This window comes from Silurus aristotelis (genome assembly GCF_946808225.1).
Source record: "Silurus aristotelis genome assembly, chromosome: 6".
NCBI lineage: Eukaryota > Metazoa > Chordata > Actinopteri > Siluriformes > Siluridae > Silurus > Silurus aristotelis.
The window spans coordinates 19,529,432-19,549,431 of record NC_139579.1 but is presented as its reverse complement, the minus strand read 5'-3'; the positions used below and the strand labels follow the sequence as shown (position 1 = coordinate 19,549,431).

The window sequence follows — 20,000 nt, the reverse complement described above, 5'->3', positions numbered from 1 at the left end:
AGTAAACATTTGTTTTTTATTGATGAAGTCTCAAATCAAGCACCAAAATTCGCCATGATGCACACATCCGGCTATGCACCCTCTGGGGTTGACAAACGCGCCGGCGCGTTTTGTGGCATTTTTTCCTCATAATACCGAAACAAACTTAAATAATAAATAATGTATATGAATAGAAAGCTCAAAATGTCTACTTTTAATTACAACAAATATGCTCTAATGATTTCATCCGTATAAAAGTTAGAACAGGTACAGTTTCTCCGGTATCACCTCATTAACCGTCTGTGTGGAAACCCAGCAAGGGTTCTCTTTGGTGTCCTGATTTAGGTATCAGCTCAATTTATGTACTTTAAAACTCCATAATTACTTTAGTATATTTAAAAGAATATTTAGTTTTCATGCTATGGTTTCACTAATAAAAAACATACATTTGCATAAAGCATCCATATTTGCCCATGTTGATTAGAGTATTAAAAACGTAAAAATGTACATTTAGAACAGATAAAAAAAGTGTGATTAATTGTGAGTCAACTGATGACAATCATGCGATTAATCACAATTAAATCTTTGAATCGATTGACCGCCCTAATGTTAATATGAGGCGAGGTCCAGTTACCAGCATGACACTAAAACAGGTAGAAGTTCAACTTTTACCAGAGTACATTAAAACATAAGTGTATCTGTACTCTTCCCGTGGGCTTACCACCTGCAGAAGGGACCGTAAGGGATGGTGCTGTGAGGATTGGGCAGCAGTCGAAGGCGGGGGTCTGCTTAGACTGCTGCCCCCGCGACCCGAATTACGGATAAGCGGGAGAAAATGAATGAATGAATGAATGTATCTGTACTTCTACTTAAATGAAGGATGTCTTTACACTGTGTACACTGTGATAGTAACAATCTTAATGGACTGTTACACACCTGGCTTTAGAGGAAGAGTTATTTATATATTTTTTATTTTATAAAAAATAATTAATCCCACCCCAGCCCTAAACTCTGTAGCCTTTTGTACAACCTGAGTTGTGTGAAGAGTTTCAAATTTGAAATTGTGAATCCATTTGCATGCCCTAAATCTGGTTAAAATAACTTTTTTTCAAAATACCCTTTTTATTTCAATACTAGAATATATTTAAGCATAGCCAGTTTTAACTCATTGAGGCATATTTCTTTTTACCAAGAAATCATCCTTTTAATTGGGTATGGACAAGATCCATAAGCATGTTTTTTTTTTTCCTGCACTTTTTCACCCATGTATAGGATTCTTTCACTGCTGTGTGAAAAACAGTGATTTATCCCCTTGCTTTTCAGTATACACAATATGTCTCTGACACTGACCTTACAGACACAGGGCTCGGATGCAGGGCCTCTTTCAACAGATTGTTCTGCAGCGATGTGTATGTCCTCAGGCAGAACTGAATTCTTTTTAATCTATGTGCTTGATCTGAGCTATCCCTTCTCCACAGTACCGTCTCTCTCTCTCTCTCTCTCTCTCTCTCTCTCTCTCTCTCTCTCTCTCTCTCTCTCTCTCTCTGTCTCTCTCTTGATCTTTCATGGCCGTGAACTTTAACTGCTGACCAAGCACAGAGCAAGCAACATGAGAGAGGAAAAGAAAAGGAAAAAAAGAGCTTTTCTTTTCTTGTCATGTTTTTTTTTCTTCATCTCTTATTCATGTATCTCCATCTGTCTCTAAAAAGAGTATTGTGTAACGTGAAAATAATTTTAAATGCTATATAAAATGTAACCTTGATACGAGTGAAGAGAAAAAGCAGTACATTGAAATCCATTCTCCCCCCCTCTACTCATGCTCATGGTCTGAAACTGTTTCATTGAAATCAGTTTAATCCACACTTGGATTTGCATACACGTAACGTAGACAAACGACCTCAAGCAATTGAATTTGGCCCATAAAAGAAAATATTACCAATGAGTTGGAAGCAGAGGATGCATTTTTTTTAATCTTCTAAAATAATAATAAAAAGAAAATTAATAGTGCTTTCATGTCCAATAATTGCTGTTTGTGTGAAGCTAGCATTGAACGTCGACACCTTTTGAAGGGTTGGCATAATAAACAATTATTGTTCTTAACAGCATTGGCCACACAATCATTCCAAAAACATGACCAAAATCTGCCTCATATTATAAAATTTGTTGTTTGTTTGTTAGAAGTATAGTCAAAGGTTAAAAACAATGTTTCTCGTTCAGACACAATTAACATGTTGCTAAACAGTGTGAAGTATTGTGTCCCTGCGTTTTACTTCTCTCCTGCCCTCCTGTCATTGCTGTTGATTTACAAACTCCAAATGCACATGTGCAGAACTAATTTCCAGATGCCTGATCCTGTATTTAGACCCAAAAAAGTGCAACACATCAGTTAAAGCATGTTTCAGTGAATTTTTCATACTCGTTCTAAGACACTGAGGACCATTCAACACCAACATTAACTACTATTATGTTTTAAAAATATATGGTATTGTAAAAGCAAAATGTATTGACCAACCAGAACATCAAGACTAAGAAAGAAATATAGTGTACACAGACCAACAGATTTCAGTCTTTGATTCACTGATGCTGCTACCATATGTGTGCATACTAAATAAGTAACCCTTCATCAAACTAATTTAAAGCCATAAATTTATACATGCCCACTCTGATGGCAGGATTTCAATTGTTAACATTCAGAGTCGCTCAACACACAGTTTAATATGGATCACATTTAAAAATGATCAAATGTTTCTGATATTTTGAAATATGAGAACTCCTTTTGAGAAAACAACTAATCATTTTGAGAAATAGTTTCAAAAGACTTGTTATTTTGAGACTTAAAGTAAAAATTGCTCCTACTTTTGAGACTCTAAGTAAGAAATCTGATTATTATATATTGACATCATTAATGAACAAACAAACAAGCCAATTTACATTTCTGGTATTTGCCTTGCTCAAGCGCCCAGCAGTGGCAGCTTGGTGGTGCTGAGATTTTGAAAACTTTTTTTGTTTGTTTTTATTATGTTCAGCAAAAAAATGTCTGTACCTTCTCTTTAATAAATTTGTATAAAAAAACATTTACTTGTTTTTACAATACAAGTATAATGCATCCCTTTTCTGGGATATCTTACTTTTAATGTTTAGACAATTCATACAATTCAGTATCTATTTGTTTAAGGGCCTTGCTCAGGGGTCCAGGAGTAGCAACTTTGAGTTGCTGGGATTTAAACTCATGACCTTCAACTTTAAAGTCCAATGCCTTAACCACTAAGCTATCGCCTCCTATGAGGAAATAAACTCATCCACAGTACTCAGTCAGATCCTAGAACATCTTCATACATGGTGTCTTTGGGCTTATCTTGTGTGCACCAGTTTTTCTGCAGCTGTTCATTCCTGCAGGCTTTCATGGAAACATTCAGCCACCCTGGCCCTTTGTGGATAAGATTAAAGATGCCTGCTTTAAGGTTCCTTGATGTGCTTTAAGGAGAACACTACATGACACACCAACATGCAATGTCATCTGCTAACTGGGTAACAGCACCATGACCATCTTACACATTTGCAAGAATACACAAGAAAATAATACACATTTGGTAAGTTTAAACATATAACAGAATTATTGCATTTAAATGTGCCACAATCCATAAAGGCATCAGAGTGCATGGATTTAATCTCACCTCTCCATGAGCATTTGTGAGAAGGATGGGGTATAATGCAGTCTATTGTGACTTGTATTACTCTCGCTTTTGGTGGTCAGTGTACAGGTTTTTACAGGATTGTTTTGCTGTCTGTGCTGAGGGAGTGTTAATGTTTGCACACCGCTCTCCTACAGACAGCACCACTGCAGGTGGGCAAAAAAGCAATTTCATGGTTCATTCCGCACATAATGCGCTGCTGTAATCTTTGGATAGAGTCCGTCTTTTTGTTTAAGTTCCACTGAGTGTTGGGCAGAGCTCTGCCACATTAATCACTCAGCAGAAGTAGAGGACAGTAGAGGAAAAAAATATGGTGGTCTATCTGATTAATGGTGCAGTATTTCAGTGTGTATATACCTGACAAATATATATTTGAAATTATAGACTGACATATACAAAATGCCTACAAAATATGATGTAACTTTCAGAAAGTGCTTTTCAGCTGTTCATGGCATGCTTTTATGAGAATTTGATCAATGCTGCATGTTAAATAGAGGTACATTATGAGGGCTGTGTGTTTAGACTGTTTTCTGTACATTGTTTCACATTATGGCATATTTATATCACATATAAATATATTTATATCACTTAAGGGTTAAGGGCCTTGCTCAAGGGCATCCAACAGTGGCAACATTGTGGTGCTGGGATTTGAACCCACAACCTTTTGATCAGAAGCCCAACATATTAACATCCCGGATAGGTGTATCATACAAGACATCACAATGCCCTAGTAGACGAAGGAGAAGCTAGCAGCCATTCGATAAGTGTTACAGGATAAACTGAAAGCAGCAGGAACAACTATAGTAATGCACAAAACAATAAGCAATCCACTAAATTCTTTTGATATAAAATAGCACAGATTTGCAAAAATTCTCCGGGCAGACAAAACATAAATAGAAGTCTTTGGCAATAATTTAGCTCATCATTTTCAGTGACGGAAGGGTTGTGTTGAGATTCTAAGACCACAATGATGTACAGAGTGTTTATGTTTTAACAGTGTCACTTTACATTCCACTGTCCACCACTGTTTTCATTTATCTTTTATATTAAATAATATCAACCAATTCAAGTTTCATAGGTTTTTATACACACGGTGTCTTGTATTTGTCAATGTCTTTATGTGAACCTAGTCACAAGCATTACAATGCTCCCGTTTACCAAGTGTAACTGTGCCAATGATAAATAAGACAACCTAGGATTTTATTATTATTAAAACTAAATTTACCTCTGCAGGATTTTGCACATGCATGTCTTACAAGTTTAAATTGCACACTATACACTTTAGAGATGCATTTACTTTTGTTTCTTGCATTTGCATCATAGTAATTTTGTAAAATATATAATTTATGCCTTGTGTCTTTTTTCCTTATGCACTTATTTAATGAATTTAATGGTGTAACAGACTGTTTAATATACACTACAGTAAACTCTTGAACCTAAAATACTAATGATGGTAATATGAGCTGCCGAGCTACTTTTTTCTTATCTTGTGCATATCTAAGATATCATACCAATCTGCTTATTACATATAAGAACAAAGTTGATAGACGTGTAAATTTGAAGTGGATATAAAGTAGTATGCACAGGCTGTATATTAAAGCCTAGAGAAGTGTATTTTGGACTGGGCTCTCACAGAAACAAACAACAACATGCATTTAAATAAAAATGTCCTGCCAACATACTTTGGGAAAAGGCCTTGTTTATTAACTTACATTTTATTGGTGAGATTAATGTTGATCTCTAGTTGAAACCAATTAAGAACTTTTGAGTCACGATCGTTCAGGTTAATATTGAATAAAAAAAACACACACAACAAAAACACACATTTCGGTTTAATCCACACTTACATCAGGTTTTAATTTAAATACTATTACTGTTATGGTACTAAACAGATACAGATTCACATTAGATAATACATTGTATATAATACTTGATATATTACCATATTGTATGATAAAAAAAATTACTCTCCACTGACACATTAGATCTCAGCCACCTCCAGTCACCTGTTTTGTTTGCTGTGCTGAGTGCTAGTCAGCAGCGCTCAAACAATTAGAGCATGAGGGTCATTTTCTGCAAGAGCTCACCTTCTTTTCCAAGCAGTCTCTCTCCCATCAGGAGTTCTAAATTAACACTTTACAGCTGTGTCTTAGTCCTGATGAGTCCTATATCCCATGGCTATGGCTGTGTGTGTTTGTGTGTGTGTGTGCGTGGGTGTGTGTGTCTAGCTGGCTAACAGGCATAATGGCACAGCTGAGAAAAAGAGTGTGGGAAAACAAACAATCTATCATTTCCACTTCGTTTGTCCCTTAAAAAGACAGAGCCATTCACCTGCAGGGAGCATGACAGCCAGACAGATGACCAGGTGTCCGTGGTTATAGAACATCACCTTTAGCCTAGGCTAAACTTGACGCTGAAGTTGCTAGGCTGCAAGCAAGTTGTTGTGTGTGCATGTGCAAGAGTGACGGGTGAAATAAGGATAGCCACTGAATACTTACATGAGACACTAACGCTTTAGCCGCTGCGGCGAGCACCAGGGTAATGAGCAGCAGGATGTGGTGTCACTCACACCTGTTGAGCTCGCTCTAATTACAAAGCCTGGACACATGGAAGACGCCATTTCTGTAGCGCAGCGTGAAATATGGAACAGTTCATGTGTGACTAGCAGATACGAGAGGAAAGAAGGTGTTAGAATTGGTTAGGGAGTAAAATTGTGTGGCTCTGTAATAAAAAGGTCATACTGTTATTGTTGTGACAGTGTGGGAAAGGTGTGTGTGTGTGTGTGTGTGTGTGTAAGAAGAGCAGTGCAACCATTTTGTTTCATACTTTACTGTGTTCAGTAAGGCAAAAAAAAAAAATCATCTGTATGTTGTCACTTGACCATATTTCAGTTTTGATCTGTCCTGCTGAAAAACAATTATTCTGAAGAGATGTCCTGTACAAAATCTGGCCACACATGCATTTATCTCTCTCTCTCTCTCTCTCTCTCTCTCTCTCTCTCTCTCTCTCTCTCTCTGTCTCTCTCTCTCTCTCTTTCTCTCTCTCTAGACTAGAAAGTGGGGAGGCAATTTTAGGGTGTACCCTGAGCAGGTTTCTAAAACATTCATAATCTCGTACCCTCAGTCAATTTCGATTTGTGTTTATTATTATCCTTTTTTCCCCATTCCCTTTGTTGTTGCGAGTGTTTATTTGTGTACATAAGAGGGATTTGACGTTTAGTATCTGAGCAAACAGGAGTGGAAAGTGCTTCAGAGTGGAATTAATTAGCGTGCTCTTAAACTCAGCACGCAAGGCGAGCGGCTTTGTTTGTGGTGTGAGGCTGAGCAGTGGCGTGGTGAGGGGGTGGATCACAGGCGGGTTAAAATCACTTGTCATGCTCGAGATGGTCATGATGGGATCGCAATTGGTCAGCGGAGAGAAACAATCAGCATGGCTATCTCGGCTGCACTCCATCATGCATGCTTACTTCTGCTTGAGTGTGTGTGAGAGAGGGTGAGGGAGGGAAAGAGAGAAAAAAAAAAAAGAAATAAATAAGGGATGTGGTATGAGTCAAAAAGAAACATTTTTCAGGGACAGATATGGTCTATATCTGTCGATATAAAAACTATGTAAAGACACAGCCTAATGAAATGTCATCCATTCGTTGATTCTTGAGCTGATTCTGGAGGTGTGTTTTGGATGAGAATATAGAACCTTGTATGTCTGTGTTTTAATTGCACAGCCTATCAGCTACACCTCCATTTCACAGCATCTGAGGATCCCACTCAGGGATTAGCAAACTGATAGCCCTCCCCATCTCAGATGGGCATAACCAACTTAAAGGCACAGCTTACAGCTCTTAAGTATGACTAGATAATAAACTTGTAGCTATCACTACAGTAACAGTTAAGCTTAGATCTGCCATGGTTCAATGACTACATTTATTACGTGTAAGAAGAAAATGTTTTTTGGTGCTGCCAATTTACTGGGGTCTCACACATCTGTATTTGCATATTGCCTCTCATTATGCTGCCACTCACCTGCATTTTCTTGTTGTCAATTTCTGCCACCACTTACCTGCATTGAATTAATATAACTTTATGTGCTGCCACTCACTTTATATGGTTCTGAAGTTACCACTTTATGTGCAACCAGTGTTTTTTGTTGTCATGTTATGTGCTGCCCCTCACCTTTGTTTTTTGCTGCCATTTTATGTTCTGCCACTCATAGGCTCTTTGTTGTTGTCTCTTTGTTTCTGCTACTCTCAGCAGCAACTTTTATTTTTTTTTTTTTGTTTTGATATGTGAGATGAATGTGTTTACAAGAAAGCTCAGCACCTGTTTACTTTGATATATTCATTCCTGTAATCTCAAAACAATGTGATGAATCCCTTTGTGCCTTTTAATACATTTCTTTTACTTAAAAAATGTGGCTGTATTGTACCTTTGAAATTATTTCAACTTATAGATTTAGAGTTACTTTCTAGTTAAAATGTACAGGTGCAACAGGTGTAACCTTAATGTACCACACTTGTGATGGGTAATAGTAGTCTAGTCTAGTATTTTAGTTAACAAGTTTATGACCAGGAAAAGGCTGACTTGTGTTTTTGAGATAGAGAGATCGGCACTATGTAACAACATCAACAATAATAAAACTAAAACTACTACTACTACTTACAATAATAATGATAATAATAATAATAGAAGAAATTGGTAAGTAGAGAGTAGAGTTTGTGACCTTTTTAACACAGACACACCCACCTACCACTGGTACCATGCTAAGCTCCCACGTTCTGAAGTGGAGACACTTGAGACACTATAAATGACAGCAACTTAGCATAAGCTGCTGCCACCACCCCCTGACCCAGTGCTTTCCTCTCTTTTACCACCTACCCCCTATACAACCCGGGGGCAGGGAGCAGCCATGGGTCAGGAGCGGCCCTACATGGGAGTAAAGTGTAACAGTCTCAGGTAGCGATTAAGAATTGATGGGCCATTCCTGCCCCCATTAGTACATGGCAGAATTAAAGAGTGCAAGGTGTTCTGAGTGGGGGGCTCTTGTCCTCTCTGCAGCTGTAATTGTTCTTGTCAGTTTCCAGTTACAGGTGCCACCCAACTGAACTGCAACCATGTAATCCCCCCAAATCCAGCCTCTTCCGAGGAGTGTTAACCAGGAATGTTTCGCCAGGGTCAATGGATTAGGCGGAATTCACAGTGGTGGCTTGGCTTGAGAGGTGGAATTAGAGGAAGAAGAAACAGAGAGAGAAAGACAAGAGTGAGAGAAAGCGGTGTTATATTAAAATGAGCTTACCAGGTGGTCCCCTGAAAAGTGGACAGTGCGTTGAGTAATCTGAAAAGCCCCTGGCTGCTTTGGCTGGGGACCTGCTTTAAAAAGCAAGAGAATGAAGGAGAGAAGAGAGGCAGGGGGCTTCAGAGGTGCTACCGATGCGATCCCATTGAGGCCTCCGTAAAATGTCTGTCAGGCTTGGTTTACCACAATCACAGCAGTGATTAGGCGCCTTTTGATGATAGGTTTAGTTTTCTAGTTGTTGGCGAGAAAGAAGGGAGGAGTAACGGGTGTGAGGGTGGGTGTTGGGAAGAGCATAAGAAATGGGGAGGGGTTGAAGGGGTGGTCTGGCATAGCATATTAATGTCCCACACCGGTAGGGACCTCCTACGTAATTTCCCAGCGGGTCGTGGGGGTCAGGTTTGTATTTAGTTAGTGGTAATGATCTCGTTAGGGATCTGAATGGACCACCGTCTAAGCTCTTTCAGGCCGCCGAGCGTGCCTGCGTGCTCCCCCTCCCCCGGCCGCCTCTGTGTGGCCTTACACAGCCCCTGAACTGTGATTAATAGACTTCCAGGGCTTAATAACTTGCAAAACAGCATTAAACAAGGGACGGCCACGGACAATCGGCCAGGGGGAGCAGCGGGAAAGCTGTCGGAGGGGGGTGGGCCGTAAAACAGCGCCTGCAACAATTGCCAATGGTTAGAATTAACTAAGATGGGGAGCGCAACATACAATGCTACAGCTGGCCACTGGCGAGGAGCCATGGAAGGGGGGGTGGGAGAGGTGAGGGGAATCTGCTTTTGCTGCTTCCAGGTGGCCCAGGCTCGGCCCAGACTGAGCCCTTTCAGTTTTGTAAGTGTTAAAAGACAGAGGCCGTGAGGGAGAAAGGGAGCGTTGGAGAGGGAGAGAGAGGGGAGGAGGGGGAGATAGTGAGAGGAAGCCATTGAGTAGCAACAAGAAGGAGAGTAAAGAGCAGGGAGAGAGTGATAAGCAGATAATGGTGAGCACATTCAATGGAACAAGTAATTCTTGACACGGCAAAGCCCAAATATGAGCACTCTTTGTTTCTGCAATTCGTTGCGCCCACAATACTAAAGTGGGAAAAATAGGCATGGTGACCCATACACCCACAAACACACACAGAAACACACAAACAACCCCTTGGCAACCCCCGTCATGCTCTAGTGGCCCACAAATCTGCCAGCCCCTTACTCTCTTTTCCCACCCTTGTGTTCACTTGTCTAAATACAAATGTGCTCAGCATGGTGGCTTGTGAAGAGTCGTGTTCAGACCGCCCTCTCTTCTTATAATGTAGCATTTCTTTTCTTTCAAAATAGGTGTGCATTTTCTGCCTATGTTATACATCACTGATTTGTAAATAACTGCAATTGAGCCCCTTGAGGGTGATAAATGTTTATGTAACTGTTTTATTTAGAAACTAATCTGTGGGTAATTGAAACAGCAGGAAAGATTATTGCATACAGTAAATCTAGTGTCAATTACAACACTGTAGAAACATAGCAAAACAAATCTTAAAAACTACAGGTAAAAATGTTTAAAATATATTTCATTTGATCAATGTAAGATTCCTTTAATAGTAGGAGAAGAGGAATAGTATTAATGGAATCTTACATTAATCAAATGAAATATATTTTAAACATATATTTTAAACATTATTATTAAACCATTGTACAGATTTGAGAGAACTAAATGTTTTTCATATTAGATTGATTGATATGTTTTATTGAGAAAAGCCACTGAATGCACCCCATACTGAGAACATGTGGCCTTTTTGAGCTGGAGAAAGAGATGGGAGGTGGTGCAGCATTTGTCTCACAGAGAAGCTTATAATCAGAGCATCAATTAAGCAGGACCAGTAAATGGGCATTGGCATGAAACACATAAATTGCACAGTGTGTGTTTAATTATTGACAGTCATGAGACAATTTTGAAAGTAGTTGTTTCAAACAGGTAAACCCCCTCTTATATCTGCAATAATCAGTGGCCATTCTTGCTTAAACAAAGCCAACAGCTGGTGGATGACGTTCATTCTGAGGAACAGACTGCAACACAGATCCTTCAGAAACTAAATGTGGTTCACCTATGATTTGGTATAAGGTGGTGTAGCAAATGTCCAGAAACAGCTGTAGCTCAGATTGCAATTCTCTTCAGTCTATTTCAGAGAGTATGGTTACTTTTGTGTGTGGTTTAAAGGGAAGTAGTAGAATATAGCATAGTGCTGTATTTTAATGTAAATAAAGGGCAGTAAATGTGCTAGTTAGGTTCCACAGGGCTGCTGTCAATTTGCACTTGCCCTTAAATAAAGCAGAGAAACGTGTGAGTTTATTGACCATCTTTATCTCCTCTAACATTACGAGCCGACTCTGCAGAGCTGCGGTGCTGTTTGACATTCTCTTCAGACTGTTTGCCGAGAAGTGAGCTGTGACTAAACTCCAGATGAGTTACCAGAGAGATTTAGGGCACTCCTTATCTGTTTTTCCTGCAGATCAGGAGTTTTTCACCACTATCTTGTAGTACTGTAGTAGTGACCTCACAATTCCATAATATATTTCTCCTAGAATGTTTGCCCAGACTCTCCACATAAGCACAGAAGAGAGCTAATGCATGGGCAGTGTGGACATACACTTGTTCCTGTGTGTTTGTGTGTTTGTGTGTGTGTGTGTGTGTGTGTGTGTGTGTGTGTGTGTGTGTGTGTGTGTGTGTGTGTGTGATCAGTGGCATGAGAGAGAATTGTTTGAGTGTGTTTGGGATGCTCAGCATGTTTTTTTTTCTTTTGGAATCTTGCTCTTCCTCAGTTGCTTTTACCCCAGTGCTTTACAGACCCCCTATCTCGTTTTATTTTTTTTGCCTTCATTGTCTCTTCCTCTTTTTTTTTTTTTTTTTGTCCATCCCCCTCCTCACCCACCTTTCTTTCTTTCTCTCTCTCTCTCTCTCTCTCTCGCTCTCTCTCGCTCTCTCTCGCTCTCTCTCTATCTGAGTGTGGAGGTCTCGGTGGTGTTACAGCCGGTGCGGGTGGGCCGCTCCACGGTGCTAAGCCCCCTGACTCCATGCTCAGCCCTGTCATGAATAATGGATTGGCAAAATACATTTATCTTTTAATAGCCATGGCCCCCCTGGCTACTCATACTCTGTTCAGTTGAGAGTGAAAGGATGAGGTTCATGTGTTCCCGATTGTCTCCTGTCTTTTTGATGTGTGCTGTGTCTTAGTGTCCTAGAGAAGTGTAATCATGCTTGATTTGATTGGTCAGTGATGTTTCGGAGACTTTATGATGGTAAAATAGTTGTAGGCTAAGGTTTTAAAGGAAAATGTGTGCTGTATAATATTTATATGATCTTGTAATTCCGTTTATGAAGTGTGGATGCTGCTGCATTAAAGGAGGGCCTGTCTGTAGGTATGTACAAATATGTACAAATATATATGCTGTATTTAAATACCATAAAATGTTATTATTATCATCATTATAATTATTATTATTATTATTATTATTATTATTCACATGCAATAAAAAGACCAATGTCATTGGTCTTCAATCTTTTCCCAAAATCATACCTGTAGAGAGAAAAGCAGGGACAGGGGAAAATTATTTGTCTAGCCAAATGAAGTATTTGCTACACAAATAAAGGAGAGGTACTTCAGCTGAACGTTTCCCCTCACTCATAATAAAGTGCCTTTGAATTTCTTCTCAACCAGGCTCTCAGGCTGTAATGTAGCCCCACTCTCAAATGCACCAATAACACATCTTACTTTGTTTAAGCAGACTGAGGAAGATTTGTGAGAACAGCTCGCCTGTCTCACCCACACGTCTCAGGAAATGCATCTGCTTCTTTTGATTATCGAAGGTGTATATAGCAGATTTTGATTTTGTACTGCACACATGGAGCTGTGGGTAGTGTATGACTTGTGAATTAAGAAAAAAAAAAAAAGATCAAATATACTGGTTTTGTGGAAAAAAATTCTAATTTGTGTTTCATTTGCCAGGAAGTGATATTATATCTCTCATATTACTAACTGCTCACATATGACTGCATATATATATATATAGATAGATAGATAGATAGATAGATAGATAGATAGATAGATAGATAGATAGATAGATAGATAGATAGATAGATAGATAGATAGATAGATAGATAGATAGATAGAAGTAAAAAGATCTTAATACAACAATGGGTTAAATGGCAAACTGTTGTTAAGTTTTTAGATTTTGGCACAAATTACCTCAGCTTGAGAAAAATACCTAGTGTGGATGACAATTATTGCTATTTGTTAGCCTTTAATGTTGTTTTTGTAAGCGCACATCATTTGTGCCATAGATTTATCTGTGCTAATTACGCGCACCACATGTTTTCCTGGGAAGAACCTGAGGCACATCCTGCTACCGTCTGTGTGTGATGTGATAGCACTGCATCGGTGATGCGACTTGCATTCAAATAATCGTTTTGTCATAGAAAATAACACCAACCGAAACACACACAAACAGACACGCACACAAAATCAAGTTTGTTATCAAATTGTCCTGTGGAGTAAGAAATGACAGTTCCGAATGTGTGACACTTATGCATGGTTTGTCAAAGGAAATAAGAGGTGAGATATAAAAAAAGCAGCTTTCCAGTACAGGCTATTGTCATACAGTATTTACATGAATGAAAATTATCTAAGGGGCACCAATACTTCTCCATCCAGACCTAGAATGCACTCTGTGCTGTGTGTCACAGCTTCTACTAACCATTCTCATTTACACCTTCCCCTGCCTTCTCCTTCCTCTATTTTCCTGCTTTTCCTCTCTCAGTCTTCCCCTGTCTAAAGTATTATTCCCTCGGCTCTTTCTTCCCTTCCATGCACCAGGAGCTGTACACTGGCCAGGGCCTCCTTAGAACTGCTTTATGGGCTTGGAGAGAGGGAAAGAATGACAGAGAGAGGGAGAATAAGAGGAAACTGAAAGCCCCATTTATCATCACTTGTGTGGGCAGTGTTGCCAAGGCAACACTCAGGCTGGCAAATGCCACTGCGTGGAATACTAATGAGGCACTTGGCAGGCCGGCTGGCGGAGCTGCAGTGAAACCCGTCCACAGGCCACTGCTGCTGTTCCACTCTGCAAAAAGTCAAAAGGGAAATCAATTAAAGGCCTTCCACAGGGTTTGGCAAGGTGTCTAATCTGCAAGGCCACATTTAGAATAACACTGCCATCTTACCCATAATGCAATGTAACTTAAACAAGCAGAGGGAAAAAAAACTTGAGACAAAAAAATGAGTTTGCTCCCACAAAACACTTTCCAAATCAAAGTATTAAAAGAGAAATAAGAGCAACAGTTGGACATGGATGCTCTTTCTGTAAAGTCATAAATTTTAATAATAGAATTAATAAATAAATACATAAATTCAATAGTAAAAAACCCACTAATTTTAATTATTGTCATCCTTGCAAAAATGAAAAAAAAAAAAAAAAATTGCACACCATTGTGCAACTAATTTCTGTAAAATCAGACTAGCAGAGAATATTTTGGTGCTTCCACAGAGCTTGCTGCTCTATTTGGCACAGAAGTTAACTCCAGTCATAGCTGTGTAGAGTTGAACCTCTAATTAACACCTCTGCCTTAGCAAGACTGACAATTTCTACCTGACAGATTAACGCACTTTTTCTCCTCTTCTCTCTCGTTCTCATACTTGTTTCCTGAGAAATCTGTGCTAGGAATAAATTGAGCTGGAGCCTGCCGTTTCTTTGTTCATTGGTCTCCTTTATTGATTCAGGCACTTTGATTGGGCCGGTTCTAATCAATTCTTCAGTGGTGAGATGGGGGTGAAATCATTTCCGTGACAAACCCCTTCAAATGACTTGTCATTAATTTGCCTCTTTACTGGCACTTGTTTGCTCGAAAAAACGAGATGCGTTTGGCTTTCTCTATCTATTAGCAGGGGTTGTGCTCTTCTGGGGATTTTCATGGGCTGCTAAGCGTCAGGGAGGGTGAACAGAGGGATTGGATACAACATGTTTGCTCATCCTTACCAAGTCACTTATTAGCGCTAATTGGGAGGGACAGTTCAAATAAGCACAGCCGAGTGGGGTATCACAAGAGCGTGACATGGGTACAGAGAGGCTGCAATGGTGGTGATGTCGATGTGTAAATGTGTGTTTGTGTGGGTGTGTGTGTCTTGGTGTGTTCAAGAGGGCTATATTAACACTCTGCTCACTACCATAACACTAGCACTCTAGCCTCTAGCTTGGAAGTAGAACGGTTCCTCAGGACTCCTATTCTCGGTCCACGGTGAAAGCAGCATCCTTGTATCGTTACTTGCCATTACCAGGGCACGATGCTGAAAGTCGATGCTGAGGACTAGCCAGTGGCTAAGGTTATAAACACATGCAGCTGTCTGCGACACTTAGCAAGTCAACAGCAGATGGAAGAGTGCTGACAAATGGCATAATCGTCCACTGTGGAATATATGATAAGCCTAAAACCTCCCAACCCCCCCTCTCTCAGGCCAGTTTATTAATTCACACCCAGCGCATGCTCTCAACAACCATGTGATATTATTCAAAATCCCCCTTGGCCTTTGTTACCGTAAGCTAATGAAAAATCATACATTCTCACTGTCAGCACCAAGACCCCTTTCCCCTCAAAGCAACCCCATAGCTGGGATGCATTTTGGCTGAAAGATGCTAATTTTCGAGAATTATTTACCACCATAATAGCTGCAATTATTTTCCGTCCTAACCGGTTTAAGGTATAAGCACCAATTAGTAACTGGTCATTATCTTGAGCATTGGAAACTCACAGTGAAGTAATAGCTTGACATTTGCTAGGCTGTGCTAGAGAACTGTTTAGAGTTTCTATAATTAGAGGCTGTTTACCACCAGCCTTGAGAAGATGATGTGAATTTCAGCTCCACTGTACTGCTTGAAAGCCACTTATTAAAACTGAGGGGGCATATGGCATCTTTGCTAATCTTAGCCAAGAGATTAGGTAAACTACAGGCTGATCAAATGAATAGATATATATTTAGCGTTGTCATTAAAAAAAAATCATATAAACAATTTTGCTGAGAAACAAATTTAGAATATGATGCAGTAAAGAGTGTTTAACAGAAATTATGTTGAATTTCTTTAAAATTTTATAGAACAGCAAAAGTGTTTCTCTCTTCTTTATAATATACAATATTTAATTGTGTGCAAAACATATATTTAAAGTATTAAAAATGCTTCAATACTAATACTGAATATATTAGCATTGTATACTGAACCAGTGGTAAATCTGTATGGGTAAAATCTGTAAAAATGTATTTACTGAATTAGCAAATAAATGATACACACAGTAAGTGGAGCTGCTACTGCTATTGCTGACCAGGACGTACCCCAGGACAAAATATCGAATCTGGTCAGCAGAGAGCCACTAACACATCATCAATCAAGTAAACACATTGGGTCTGGCTAATAGATGTTTAACAAAACCTCTTATTACAAACAGTTTGACCCGGCATCCTAAAACATAATGTGAGAACTCCCCTAGGATTACCAGTGACCCAGAGGGCAAGCAGGCCACACAGGCAATGAAAGAAGCAGCCATTGTGCTGTGTGTGTGTGTGTGTGTGTGTGTGTGTGTGTGTGTGTGCGTGCGTGCGTGCGTGCGTGCGTGCGTGCGTGTGTGTGTGTAATTGAGTTTGCCAGTGTGGTGTGGATGTATGTCAGTGGGTGGAGACAGGTCACTGTAATGACACTTTGATGGATCATCATTTACACCTACTAAAGCTGCACTTCGTCTGGGCACCTTTTTATTAAACTTTGCCTGCTTGTCCACAGACAAACACATATACGTGGACATGTTTACAACTTGGCCACCTCTTCGCTTGCCAATCATCTATTGTTTTGGTGTAATTAATTCTGATTATCATTATGCAGAATACGCCCGCCTCTGTCAGTCTCTTGCATATTTTAGCCTCCGTATGATGCTCTGAATTTGTTAGCAGGGCAGAGACACTCTAGGCTGGAAGAGCCGTTCATGCTCGCACTCCAGTCGTCATCCTCTGCCAGCCGGCACACTCCGACCAACTCTTGTACTTCAGAACGCATCCGCTATTATATTCCAACGGCAACATATATTGAAAATAAAATTACTATTCAAGACTGTTCTCGTGTAAGTAACGCCATTAAGAGCATGATGAATATACTCATAAGACCGGCAGGCTAGTCTCGCTAGCGAGGAAGGAAAGGAAAGATAGATGCTGTTGGGAGCAGCAAGAAAGCAGTGCATATTTTGTTTCCTCAGTACCCAACCTTGATCTGACTATCCACAGGGTCAAAGACTCTCTGAAAGCCTTTGTTGGGCCCAATAGAATGTTAATGAATAGGCACATTGCATATTAAAATTCAGCTGGGGCTTTTCAGCGCTGCCGTCAAAACTGCTGCGGCATGTCGAGTACTTTTGGCTGAGAGGCGAGAGAGATCTGGTTGTAAAATGGAATGGCAGGATGGAAGGGGGGGGATAGACAGCGGTTGGAGCCAGGCGGGCCTTTTCGTCCCTTTTTCTTGCTCCCACCGTCGCTGCCTTGGTGGTGTGTAAATGAAAGAAGTGGTAAATAGACAGTTCTCTCAAACGAGGGCCATGTGACATGGTGGTGGTTTGAGGAGTACAATGGGTCCTTTCAGGGCCAAGTGAAAGCTTAGTCGTTTCCGCTGGCCTGGAAGTGTTTGGGGTTTTTATCTGCGGTTTTGTTTTGCGGACAGCTGCAGGCCTTGTTTGTCTTGGGCTGTTTTTGATCGGTTAGCATGCTTGAAGAGGGCACGAGTCACAATTGTTTCAAAACAGAGTCTGGCATTGTGGCAATCGGGGCTGTTTAGTGACTGCTGGCTCCAAAATGCAACAGCAAACAGCAAGATTAAATAAGCAGACAGTGTTCACAGAAAGTACAAAAAAAGGCACAGTGGCCATCAATAGTCAGCGCAATTTAAATGTTTATTGAATCTAAACTTTTGATTGCTGGTCAAATGTAATAACATTTTTTAATTCAATATTCTGCCATTTTTCTTCTACTTAGAAAATTATAATTACATTTTGCATTTTTGCTTTTCATATGCGTTTTTATTAAAAAAAATTTAGTAAAATAATCTAAAATTACTGAATTTTTTTTTGGTGTATAAATTGACACGTATATATATATTATTTTGAATGAATGTAATAATTTGAGAAATAGAAATAAATGGCTATATGATGAGTGTAATATAGTAGGTTTTTTATTAATACAAAAAAACCCAATTATGATGTGATTAATAATAATTTGATTGTTATTATTATTACTATTATAGTGTACAAACATGTATAATATATATTCGTTATAATAATAATAATAATAATAATAATAATAATAATAATAATAATAATTATTATTATTATTATTATTATTACACATTCAGTACAAAGTCTAAAATTTTTGTTCACGCTATAAGCATTTTTGTGTAAAGGACTTCATTTAAAAAAAAAATTCATACCTTTAAATGTAAAAAAATCTAACCAGCAAATTGAGAAACATTTATTAGTAAACGTTTTTGTGAACTGTAAAATCTTAAAAATACCTGTTTTATTAGAACAATCTAGCTCCAGTCTAATCAGAAGTACCTTTTATTATTTGATTTAGCATACAATATCTATGTTCTAAACAGTAATAACAATTTTTTGTGTTTTATCTATAAGCCTAAAAGGTTTCAGCTTCTGACTGTGGTTTCTTTTATAAATAACTTCTATAGAATCTCCTCAGGTCACAAGGTGAAGATTTACTTGCTATTCTTAATACAGTAATTAATCTGTAATAAAACACAGGAAAGTCCAAGTGGAAAAAAATGAAACGATTGAAAAAAGGGAAAAAAAACAAATGAGTTTACATTTACATGGTCACACTCTTCATCATGACATAATTCTGCAAGGAGTGGTAGAGATGGAGAGTATTTTATAAACCTCTCTGTTCAGGAATCCCCCTTTTTGAGAGAGAGAGAGAGAGAGAGAGAGAGAGAGAGAGAGAGAGAGAGAGAGAGAGAGAGAGAGAGAGAGAGAACACACTAGCTTGTTGAACCTCTGAAAACATCTCAGAGCAAATAGCTATTCTCTCATGTCTACTCTGCCTTTGTCCTAGATTGTACATGGTCACAGCTGGGATGAAAAAGAAGAGAGAAATATATCAGCACACATCTGCAGATGGTGATTAGCATTAGGAAATTGCCTCCTTGAATGAAATTGAAATGTCGACTGTCAATTTCCTTTCACGCTCGCCACTCCTTTCCAGGAAGCTAGAGGGCACTGCTTTGTCCTTCAATCGCTTACGATTTAGACAAAGGCAAAAAAAAAAAAAAAAAATCCTCTTTCTTCCCCTCCCTTTGCCTGCTAAGATTCACTATAAGGAGAAGAAAGAGACACTATTAATTGCTCTAAATGTGAAGAGCTGTATTTGGTTAACGGTTTCAAAGCATGGATTTTGTGAAACTTTGTCCGTTATGGAGATGTGTGACTGTAACGCTGGCTTCTTATCTGTGCCAGAGGAAACGCTGCTTAATTAGGCTTTGGGCTTTATAGTGTGTAGAGCTCTCCAACAGCACACAGAGCTGCAATCACCCTGCTCTGTTCACTGCACTGCACCCACACACGTCAATATATTTACTCACGTTCATTTTATTTGCAGATCAATAAGGCACACACTTGCCAGATTCACTTTGTTGCCTTTCTTGTATTTATAGCAGATTTAGTTGCGAATTTAAATTAAATTGATTTTGCAATACATGAAAGTTTATCATTACAATATATCCAATACTTTATTTCTGATCTAACATGGCCTCAACCGTGATTTCCTATTTAACGGATTTATATCTCTTTTTTTTAGTTTACAGGGTTTGTTCTTTCAAAAACATTCCAGAATATATAACAGAAAAGTATTGATAATAGCTGAGAATAGCTGTCACTCCGTTTCCAGATTAGTTTTTTTCATTCTGTTTAACATATAGGCAGGATTTATACAGAGACTAAATATGCAGTATGAAGGTTTTTGCTGGAGCTTTAGAT

At 39.0% G+C, this 20,000-nt stretch overlaps 1 long non-coding RNA gene across 1 annotated transcript in view; it reads right to left on the bottom strand.

Annotated features, from left to right (window-relative positions):
• Nucleotides 1–13,881: 13,881 nt before the first annotated feature.
• The window catches only part of LOC310727539, a 20,366-nt gene continuing 14,247 nt past the window's right edge, over nt 13,882–20,000 (bottom strand). Inside the window, exon 2 of the long non-coding RNA XR_014534040.1 lies at nt 13,882–14,053. This is a non-coding gene — a long non-coding RNA (uncharacterized lncRNA). The remainder of the gene's footprint in view (nt 14,054–20,000) is intronic.